This window comes from Ctenopharyngodon idella, chromosome 22 (genome assembly GCF_019924925.1).
Source record: "Ctenopharyngodon idella isolate HZGC_01 chromosome 22, HZGC01, whole genome shotgun sequence".
Classification (NCBI taxonomy): domain Eukaryota; kingdom Metazoa; phylum Chordata; class Actinopteri; order Cypriniformes; family Xenocyprididae; genus Ctenopharyngodon; species Ctenopharyngodon idella.
In genome coordinates this window covers 2,475,455-2,486,684 of record NC_067241.1, presented here as the reverse complement: position 1 = coordinate 2,486,684, position 11,230 = coordinate 2,475,455, and positions in this window count along the sequence as shown.

Sequence of the window (11,230 nt, the reverse complement as noted above, 5' to 3'; positions counted from 1 at the left end):
CTTATCTGGCTGTGCAGGGAGGGAGGGTCTTCAGGTTGATCCTCCACAAATCAACGTGACACCAGGGAGGATGGCCACGCACGGCCCCGCTCCAACATCTCCTGATGTAACAACAAGTGTTCGGTGGAATTGCTAATTAGGAAAACATCTTGCATTTTATTTCAGGTGACCTCATTCATGTACCAACATGACTTGACTGCATTTATATATAATTGTATCTTAACAAATTGATTAGATACTGGAAATTATTTCAGCAAATTTCACATAAATACCAGTTTATAATCTCCCTTTATATATTATGGTTAATGTGAATATCAACATCTAAAATAGATGGCAGTTTCTAAGCTACAACATTACACGTAAATATATTCATATATATATATTGTTTGTTTGTTTTTTCACTGTATAATCGAAATATTTTGTCAGTTAACTTACAAATGTTAATGTGGTAACATGTAAGGGATAATCCATGCCTAGCTGTGCATTAAAATGAAGCAAAGAACCAGCCGACGCGAAGCTGAATCAGACATAGAGATAAAGTAGTGCGTAAGATTACATTTATTTCAATTAAATAAATTATAGCATTTATTTTAATTCATTATCAAGAGAGAGAGAGAGAGAGAGAGAGAGAGATGCCTGTCTGAATTACCTGTGCTGTGTGTTCAGCGTCTCTTTCTATTAACAACGAATCTGTGAGTTTAATTATTTCAAAACCAGCGATGTTAACCCCGTCGTTGCTGAGAAATATAATGTAGCGATTCAGTAGCGAACTATTTTATTATTAAAAGTCGCGGGGCAGCGTTAATAACAAGTTCCTGTGCTTCTGAATGTTTCTGCGCATAGCGCGATCTCCGAGTGACCTACGCATCTCTCTATGGCTTTTTACACTGCGCTTAACCCGGGTTATCGGGTTATTTACTCCTTAACCCATGGCTAAAGGAGCGTTTCACACATGTAATTTAGATGCGGGGTTATGAAACCCTGCTTTGGAGCAGGGTTTGGACAACCAATCGCGTGCCTTATATTCACGCGCTTTGGGCAGTCATGGAAACACCGCGCGATTTATAAACAGTCGTTTACGCGTATGATAGGAAAAATGTCAAACGGGAGTGAAGAAAAGACCGTCATTCTTACCTTTATAGCTTGAAAGTTCAGTCAGCAATGTGTAATATGTGGACACGCAATGCTAGAGCCTTTATGTAAACAGGTTACGTGCTGCGTTCGTCCAGTGACACTGACACCACAAATATGCAGATAAGGACCTTATCCAGGGGTTTTAAGTATGTGCAGTGTGAAAGTTTATGAATACCCAGGATTAACTGTTAACCGTGGGTATAGTATGAGCAGTGTGAAATTTGAATAAAGATAACCCAGGATTTCGTTTACCAGGGGTTTAGAATGACCCAGGGTTAACTATTTCAAGTGTGAAAAGCCGTTCTGTGTGTTTCAATGAAAATAGCGCATTAATATACAACAGTGATTAAACTGACTGGAACTACCTGTGCATTAAACAGTTTTATTGCACACCTTCCAGCCAATCAGAATCGAGTATTCAGACAGACTTTGGTATAAATAAACTTTATCGTTTTTTTTTTTTTTAAACTATTTAAACTACTAGTTAAAATATTAAATTAATACAACGACTATATTAGACACTGACAAACAACGTTTTTAAGGGTCAAATCAAGCTTCTTTGTATATCTGCACAATTGCGTCTTTCAAAACGCGTGAGTTTTGTGTTGTGTGTTTGCTGAGCTTTCCGTGCGAACAGTTTTCAGTCTATGTCGAACTGATCGTCTTTATGCTGGTTTTGATCCATTATCACAATTGCATTTCCTGCCATGTCCCAGTTCTTCTGTGCAGAGACAGCGGGCAGTTTCACGTGTTCCGTCGTTCACCTGGACAGTGTTTTCCGTGTCTAATCCCCACTAAAGCTCCACTCTCCGCCGCTGGGACATGTGCCTGCTTCAGCATGCTTCCAAACTGCAGCTATGGCAACAGTGCTGCTGTCGCTGTTGTCTCAAAACTTGGTCACAAATAAAAATAAAAAAGACTTGAGTATCAAGTTTAAAAAAAAAATTCCTTTTCACATTCAAACATAGTAATACAAAATGTCAAATATGTTAACTCATTAAAACATTCTTAAGAAATAAATAAATATTTCAATAAACTGGGTTTATTCAAAAGATCAAAATAAAAAAATATATATATTATTCATTGAATTACTTATATAACAGAATAAATCTGACTATACATTAGCTTACCCTATAAGTTCCTTAAGGCAACAAATGCACATTATCACAGTATTTCTGGATGTACATTAAAGAACTGTTAAACATTATAACATGTTAATTGACATTATCATAATGTTTTTATTATATTATAAAGTCTTAAATGTGAATTTAAGATTATTGAAACCGCAAAAATACCTTCTTAGTTTGAATTAGGTCCGAGGAAAAGATTTTAAAAATCAAGTGGTAAAATAATGTGTTGATTTTGAAATTGCTATTATTGATTGTTATAAAAAGTGCAATTTCTACCTTTGACCATTTAAAAAAATATTTTTGTGAGTGTGTAGTCAGGTTGATTTATATTAAATATGAATCAGTCAGGTTAAATGTATATTTAATATATAGAAAAAATTTAATAATCAGCTAAATGCCCACAAAGCATTTAGCACTTACATGAACTATACTGACCCTGGTTCTCCTGTCATTAGATCTGTAAGTGTTTTCATTGCATAATTCATCATGACACCTGAAAGGAAACATGTTAAACTCAATCGGTCAAACGATCAGACTGATTAAACCAGAATTAATCGTTATGGGTCAGATACAGGTGAATAATGATGAATATTCTAGATACAAATTTTTGAGCAGCTTGTACATGTTCTTTTTTATTGCACATGTAATTTAAACATGTAATAACTATAAAATACACATTGCAATATATTTCTCAAAAATCTTTCAATAGCCTAAGAAACATTCAAAATATTAAAGTATGTGACTTTAATATTTTTTTTTTTTTTTAATATTTATGAATTTTATTAGAATAAATAATGTTTCAGAAAATCTTCACTGAAAAATAATTTGGTATAAAACACAATAAATATTCTTATCAAAAGAAAAGGTTAAATAAATATCAAAAGAAATTTACATACCATACATTTTAACAGCTAAAATGCCTTCTTGGAAAAATAAAGGGTTAAAACAGCTAGTTTGAATTAGGTCAGAGGAAAAAAATCTAAAAACCAAGGTAAAATATTGGGTTGATTTTGACATTTATATTATTAATTGCTATTAAAAAAATAAATAAAATAATTTTTTTTTTAAATGTGCAGTTTTGCCAGTGTTACTTTGAGGAAATGTTTCTACCAGATCTGGCCCTTTATATTACCTGGCAAAACATTGTACAGTGTAAAAAAAAAAAAAAAAAAATGGCAGTAAAATCAGACTAAGAAAATATGATAGAATATGAGGGTTATGGCTTTAAAAAAAAAAAAAAAAAAAAAAAATTATAGTTCCAAATCCCAAATGAAGTTCTGTCTCATATCAATACAGCTCTCTGTCAATTAATAAACATGGTTGACCTACCTACAATGAAACCTTCATATGTATTTGTTAAAAAGGACACTTGGTCCTCAATTTACTTGTTAAGGTCAATTGAACAATGAAATATGACAGAACGCAGGAGAAAAAAGCCTCAGCATGGGGTGATGCATGTGTTTGGCTTGACCACAGCATTGACTCCAGGTGGCTGTAACTGAATCAGTCTATGTTTAGTGCACTGTCAGCCTCAATAATCACAGTGTCAGGGTTAGCAGAGTTATATAATTAGGATGTTATTTGAGTCCTTTATGACCGAAAGATTCTCTGTGGCACACAGAGGATTCCAGGAGGACAATATATGGTTGTGCAATCAGTTACATTCACAGTCTCTTGCCAGCAAGTCGACCTGGTCACGTTGATCATGGGACATGGAAGTTAACGCTAGAGGGCAACGTAATACATTTTGTTTGCTTCAGGAAAAACTAGGTCACAAGGATACATGACCCTTCCCTATTTTTTGTGAAGTCTTCTTGGCCATATCTTCTGAGGGACAGCTGAGAGCGAAACATGTTTCAGCCAAGGTCAGAGGTCAAAGGTGCAGATTTATTTCAGATTTAATACCCTAATATATATATATATATATATATATATATATATATATATAGGCCATTCTAAAGAATTGGTGCAAACTGCTGTCCCACAACCAAAAAATACATTTAAAAAGCGTTTAAGTATTCAAATTTTAGATGTTTACTAAGATCCTTCTATTATCTATTGAATCCCACAATAATATTTAAAATATCAGCAAGCTCTCCCAAACCCTAACCCCTATGAATTTTAAAAAATATATATATTTATTTTATATTTTATTTTTAAATCATGAAACTTTATGTAACTCATGTCACTACCGAAACAATGAATGTTTGAGTCCATTGGCTGAGACTGATTTTAACACACTTCTACATTTTTGATCAGGAAATATTCTTGTGTCCCTTTCTCTCATAGCCTCTCTTTCATAGTAGATAGGTACCATCATGTTCAAAAGTCTGAAAATCTGTGTGTAACTTTAAAGGGATAGTTCACCCAAAAATGAAAATTTGATATTTATCTGCTTACCCCCAGGGCATCCAAGATGTAGGTGACTTTGTTTTTTCAGTAGAACACAAATGATGATTTTTTAACTCCAACTGTTGCGGTCTGTCAGTTGTATAATGCATGTCAATGGTAACAAAATCTATGAGAGTAAAAAAACACATGCACAGACAAATCCAAATTAAACCCTGCAGCTCGTGACGACACATTGATGTCCTAAGACACGAAACGATCGGTTTGTGTGAGAAACCGAACAGTATTTATATCATTTTTTACCTCTAATACACCACTATGACAAAAAAAAAAAAAAAAAAAAAAACTTTTTTCTGCAATTAAGCAAACTTTTTTGGGTGTTATTCCATAAAATTTAGTTTTTTTCTGTGTACAACTGTTAAGAACTGTGCTGATTATCATCTTTGAGCTAGGCTCAAAAGTATATAAAATTGTCATTACAGATTCATGACCGAAACATGTCATCATTGTTTTAGTACAGCAACTCAACACATTTAGGCATGTAGACATAGTCAAGACGATCTGCTGAAGTTCAAACTGAGTGGTTTTAAGTGACTTTGAATGTGGCATGGTTGTTGGTGCGAGACAGGCTGGTATGAGTATTTCAGAAACTGCTGATCTGCTGGGATTTTCACTCAAAACCATCTCTAGGGTTTACAGAGAATGGTCAGAAAAAAGAGAAAATATCCGGTGAGCGGCAGTTCTGTGGGAGAAGATGCCTTGTTGATGTCAGAGGTCAGAAGAGAATGACAAGACTGATAGAAAGGTAATAGTAACTCAAATAAGCACTCCGAGGTCAGCATCTCTGAGAAGAGAAGAGCATCTCTGTCCAACCTTGAAGCAGATGAGCTACAGCAGCAGAAGACACACTGGTGACACTCCTGTCAGCTGAGAACAGCAAACTGAGGCTACAATTCACATGGGGTCCCCAAAAATGGACAATAGAAGATTGGAAAAACATTGCCTGGTTTGATGAGTCTGGATTTCTGCTGCGGCATTCAGATGGAGGGTTAGAATTTGGCATAAACAACATGAAAGCAGATCTATCCTGTCTTGTATCAATGATTCAGGCTGCTGCTGGTGTAATGGTGTGGAGGATATTTTTTCTTGCCACACTTTGGGCCCCTTATTACCAACTGATCATCATTTAAATGCCAGAATCTACCTGAGTATTGTTGCTGACCATGTCCATCCCTTTATGACCACAGTGTATCATCTTCTGATCTACTTCCAGCAGGATAACGCACCATGCCACAAAGCACAAATCATCTCAAAATGTTTCTTGAACATGACAATGAGTTCACTATAATGGCCTCCATAGTCACCAGATCTTAAACCAATAGTAAGCAAAGCTTTATTTATATAACACCTTTTAAAACAGTGTTTATAAAGTGCTTTACAGAAGAGAAATACAAACACAAAAAAACATACATACACATATAGAAATATGATAGTAAAATGGTAAGTTCGGAGTACCCCTATCTGAATGGAAGAGTCAGAGATTTACAGTTTGTGATTTACACTAGCCGGCTTCCTAGTGTCTTTCCACCCCTACCGGAGTGGAGCATCCAAACCCACTTGTAATCATACATGTGTACAATAACACCAGCCTGCGTCCTCGGTCCTGGTGTCTTATACTCACGTCTGAGTGTGCATCCAAAATATCACTCCCCAATTATCTCAAACTCTTCCACCCAGACAGCCCTAACCAAAAATAAATTCACATAATAAAAATAAGACAATAAAAAACAACAATAAAATAAATAAAGAAAACGCCCCAGTGAACAGACATGTTTTGAGATAGTTTTTAAATGTGCATAGTGAGTTGATGGCTCGTATGTTTTCAGAAAGAGAGTTCCATAGCTTGGGACCGAAATGACCAATTTTTAGCCGTGTTTTTGGCACAACCAACAAATTACTATTTGATGTTCAGAGCGATCTTACTGGAGTATATTTATTCAACAAATTAGAAAGGTATATTGGGGCAGTTTCCATGAAGACATTTAAAAACTAATAAGAGGATCTTGAATTAAATTCTGAATGATACAGGCAGCCAGTGAAAGGATCTGAGTGTTGGAGTAATGTGATTTCTAGTTAGCATTCTTGCAGCTGCATTATGAACTCTTTGTAAGTGTTTAATAGATCTTTGGTAACCCAGCAAAAACGATATTGCAGTAGTCAAGTCTAGACATAACAAATGCATAAACAAGTTTCTCATTGTCAGAAGAGGAGAGAATGTCAGATACTTTGGAGATGTTTCTAAGTTGAAAATATGCTGTTTTAGTAACAATGCTAATATGTTTACTAAAATTGAGGTCAATGTCAAACATGATTCCTAAGTTCTTGTCCTGATTACTGGCTTTTAGTGATAGAGAGTCAAGATCTGGAGCAATAGATGTTCTCCAATAACAAGTACCTCCGTCTTATCTTTGTTTAGCTGTAGAAAGTTTTGTGACATCCACAATTTATACTCTCTATGCAGTCCAGTTGGGTGGAAATTGAATTGTGGGCATCTGGTGCAAATGAAATATAGAGTTGTGTGTCATCTGCATACTGGTGAAATGAAATATTGTACTGATTAATTACACCAGCTAAAGAAAGCATGTATCGGTTAAATAATAGAAGACCCAAAATTGAGCCTTGAGGAACACCTCAAGAGCAACTTTGGGATGTGGTGGAACTGGAGATTTGCATCATGGATGTGCAGCCGACAAATCTGCAGCAACTGTGTGGTGCTATCATGCCAAAATCTTTGAGGAATGTTTCCAGCAGTTTGTTGAATCTATGCAAGGAAGAATTAAGGCAGTTCTGAAGGCCAACACCATACTAGCAAGGTGTACCCAATAAAGCGGCTGGTGAGCGTGTGTGTATATATACATATACAGTGCCCTCCACAAATATTGGCACCCTTGGTAAATATGAGCAAAGGTGGCTGTGAAAATAAATCTGCATTGTTTATCCTTTTGATCTTTCATTAAAAAAAATCACAAAATTCTAACCATTCAAGTAAAACAATTTAAAATGGGGGAAAAGCTCATTATGAAATAAATGTTTTTCTCTAGTTCACATTGGCCACATTTATTAGTACCCAATTATTGCAACGCCCGTTTGCCAAAAAACAACTCTGAGTCTTCACCTATAATGCCTGATGAGTTTGGAGAACACCTGACAAGAGATCAGAGACCATTCCTTCATGCAGAATCTCTACAGACCCTTCAGATTCCCAGATCCATGTTGGTGCTTCTTCTCTTCAGTTCACACCACTCATTTTCTTTAGGGTTCAGGTCAGGGGACTGGGACGGCCATAGCAGCAAACTGAGGCTACAATTCACATGGGTTCCCCAAAAATGGACAATAGAAGATTGGAAAAACATTGCCTGGTCTGATGAGTCTGGATTTCTGCTGCGGCATTCAGATGGAGGGTTAGAATTTGGCATAAACAACATGAAAGCAGATCCATCCTGTCTTGTATCAACAGTTGAGGCTGCTGCTGGTGTAATGGTGTGGAGGATATTTTTTCTTGCCACACTTTGGGGCCCTTATTACCAATTGATCATCATTTAAATGCCAGAATTTACCTGAGTATTGTTGCTGACCATGTCCATCCCTTTATGACCACAGTGTTTCATCTTCAGGTCAGGGGACTGGGACGGCCATAGCAGAGGCTTCATTTTGTGCTCAGTGACACATTTTTGTGTTGATTTTGATGTTTGTTTTGGATAATTTTCCTGATGGAAGATCCAACCACGGCCCATTATAAGATTTCTAGCAGAAGTGGTCAGGTTTTGATTTTTATCTATTAGTATTTGATAGAATCCATGATGCCATGTATCTGAACAAGATGTCCAGAACCTTCAGCAGAAAAATAGGCCCACAACATTAAATGCTGCCAAAAAGCTCTTTTTTTTTAGTTTCACCTGACCATAGAAGCCGGTCCTGTTTGAAGTTCCAGTCTTGTCTGGCAACTGAATATGCTGGAGATTGTTTCTGGATGAGAGCAGAGGATTTTTCTTGAAACCCTCCCAAACAACTTGTGGGGATGTAGGTGCTGTTTGGTAATTTTTTTTTAGGCTTTCTGAGACTCAAGACTCAACTAATCTCTGCAATTCTCCAGCTGTGATCCTTGGATCCTTGGTCTTTGGCCACTCAAACTTTCCTCCTGACCGCACATTAGGACAATTTAGACACGTCCTCTTCCAGGCAGATTTGTGACATTTTTAGTTGATTGGAACTTCTTTATTATTGCTCTGACGGTGGAAATGGGGATTTTCAATGCATTAGCTTTTTTCTTATAGCCATTTTCTATTTTGTGAAGCTCAACAATATTTTGCTGCACATCAGAACTATATTCTTTGGTTTTACTCATTGTGATGAATGATTAAGGGAATTTGGCCTTTGTGTTTCCTCATGTTTATACTCCTGTGGAACAGGAAGTCATGGCTGTACAATTTCATGTTCATGATCACCATGGTGTGCTAAATAAATGGAAATATGAATGGGAATATACTTCAGAGATATTTTACTCATAAGAATTTCTAGGGGTGCCAATAATTGTGGAGGGCACTGTATATATATATGAAGATTTATTTAAGATTTAATACCTAATATATATAATTTATATATTATATATATAATTTTTTATCATTTTCCATTATCATTTAGAATGGCTAGCAGCACGTTAGATCCACTAGAGGAGCCAAGGGGCTGAAGGGTGACAGCAGAGATGAGGAAGAGGAACTGAGTGGCTTTGGCAGAGGAGGAGGGAGAGGGATGCTAGGAGGGACCGTCATTGACAAAGGAGACTTGGAGCTGGGCAGAGCCAATGGCGATGAAGGAGACTTGGTGCTGAATGACAAAGGAGTCTCAATGACGAGTAAAATGACTTGAAACTGGGTTTAACCAGCGATGACGAAGACGACTTGGAACTTACTCATCGAAGGTCCCTTGATGACCATCCATGGGCAGCCACTATAATTTATAATCATAATGTTATCCAGCGGTGATGAAGACGATTTAGATGGGCTTATGCAACAATGATGAAGACGAGTGGCTGAGTGGCTTTGGCAGAGGAGGAGGGAGAAGGAGGCTAGGAGGGACCGTCATTGACAAAGGAGACTTGGAGCTGGGCAGAGCCAATGGCGATGAAGGAGACTTGGCTTGGAGACTGAGACGATTTGGGACTGGGCTAAACCAGCAGAGACTGAGATGACTTGAAACTGGGCTAAACTAGCATAGACTGATGTGACTTGGAACTGGGCTAAACCAGCAGAGACTGGGGCGACTTGGGACTGGGCTGAACAAGCTGAGTTTGAGACTGAGACGACTTGGGAGTGGACTAAATCAGCAGAGACTGAGGTGACTTGAAACTGGGCTAAACCAGCAGAGACGGAGACGATTTGGGACTGCACTGAACCAGCTGAGACTGAAACGACTTGGGACTGGGCTAAACCAGCTGAGACTGAGACGACTTGGGACTGGACTGGACTATTTTTCATGGCGAGTCAGTGGTGGGCTCTGGCTTTGGGTCTGTTGTGGGCATGGCTGAAGGCTGGATGAGTTCTGGGTCCAGCGCTGAAAAATTTCTAATATCAACGCGGGTCCTAAAGCACTTGCCCAGTAATAAACCTTCATTCCAGTGATATTCTTTTGAGCTCTTTTGTATTGTGTCTCATCTCTCTTTCTGCAGTTTTTTTTTTTTTTTGCTCATTCTCTCTCCTCGACCGTTATACGCCCCCTAATGCTGATTGGTTACACCTTTGTTGTTGGTGTCGGCCCGATTAACTTCCAAACAGTGTTTTTGAAAAAAACTACTTAACCCACCTTTAAATTACAGTTACATTATTTTGTAATAAATAAAACAAAACCTATAAAGTATGATGTATCTAATACAATACACACTGTATATTGTGTATATAGGACTATTTCATATCCTGCAGTGTCATATATATTTTCTACAAATGCTGTTAATTTAATTGATAAAAATATGTGTTTTCACTAGTGGATCCAGATTTTTTGGACTCCCTAAATAACATATTTGATTCAGTATATAAATTAGTGCAATTCATACAGTTATACAATTCATATAGACCACCTACACATAAACACCACACATACAGTTAGCAGGTCATTATTTCAAATTAGACCCATTATGCAATGCGGAGTACCATCCTGAAGTGGTTTATTTTGCAATAATGACCAAGAGACTGTAAATTATCCTGCCTCCACAGCCAATTATACTAACAATGAGCACATAAATGGACATGAAATATTGATTTGAGTTTAAAGTATCTGATTACGTGAGTGTTCTGAGAAACATGAAACATGTTTAATTGGCTGTCATATAGACAAGAGTCAAAAAAAAAGAACACTCATATTCATAGAATAAAAACATAAAACAGATTTCAGTTTTCTGGTTTCTGATGTTATGCAATTGTGCAGCAAGCATAAAATGTTATGCAATTAAGTTGTGCAGTTATCTCAGAGCTATAACTTATATATATATATATATATATATATATACATACACTGATGCTCTTTCTTACTATTATCCCTGAGGGGGAGAGAACATAGAGCAATCA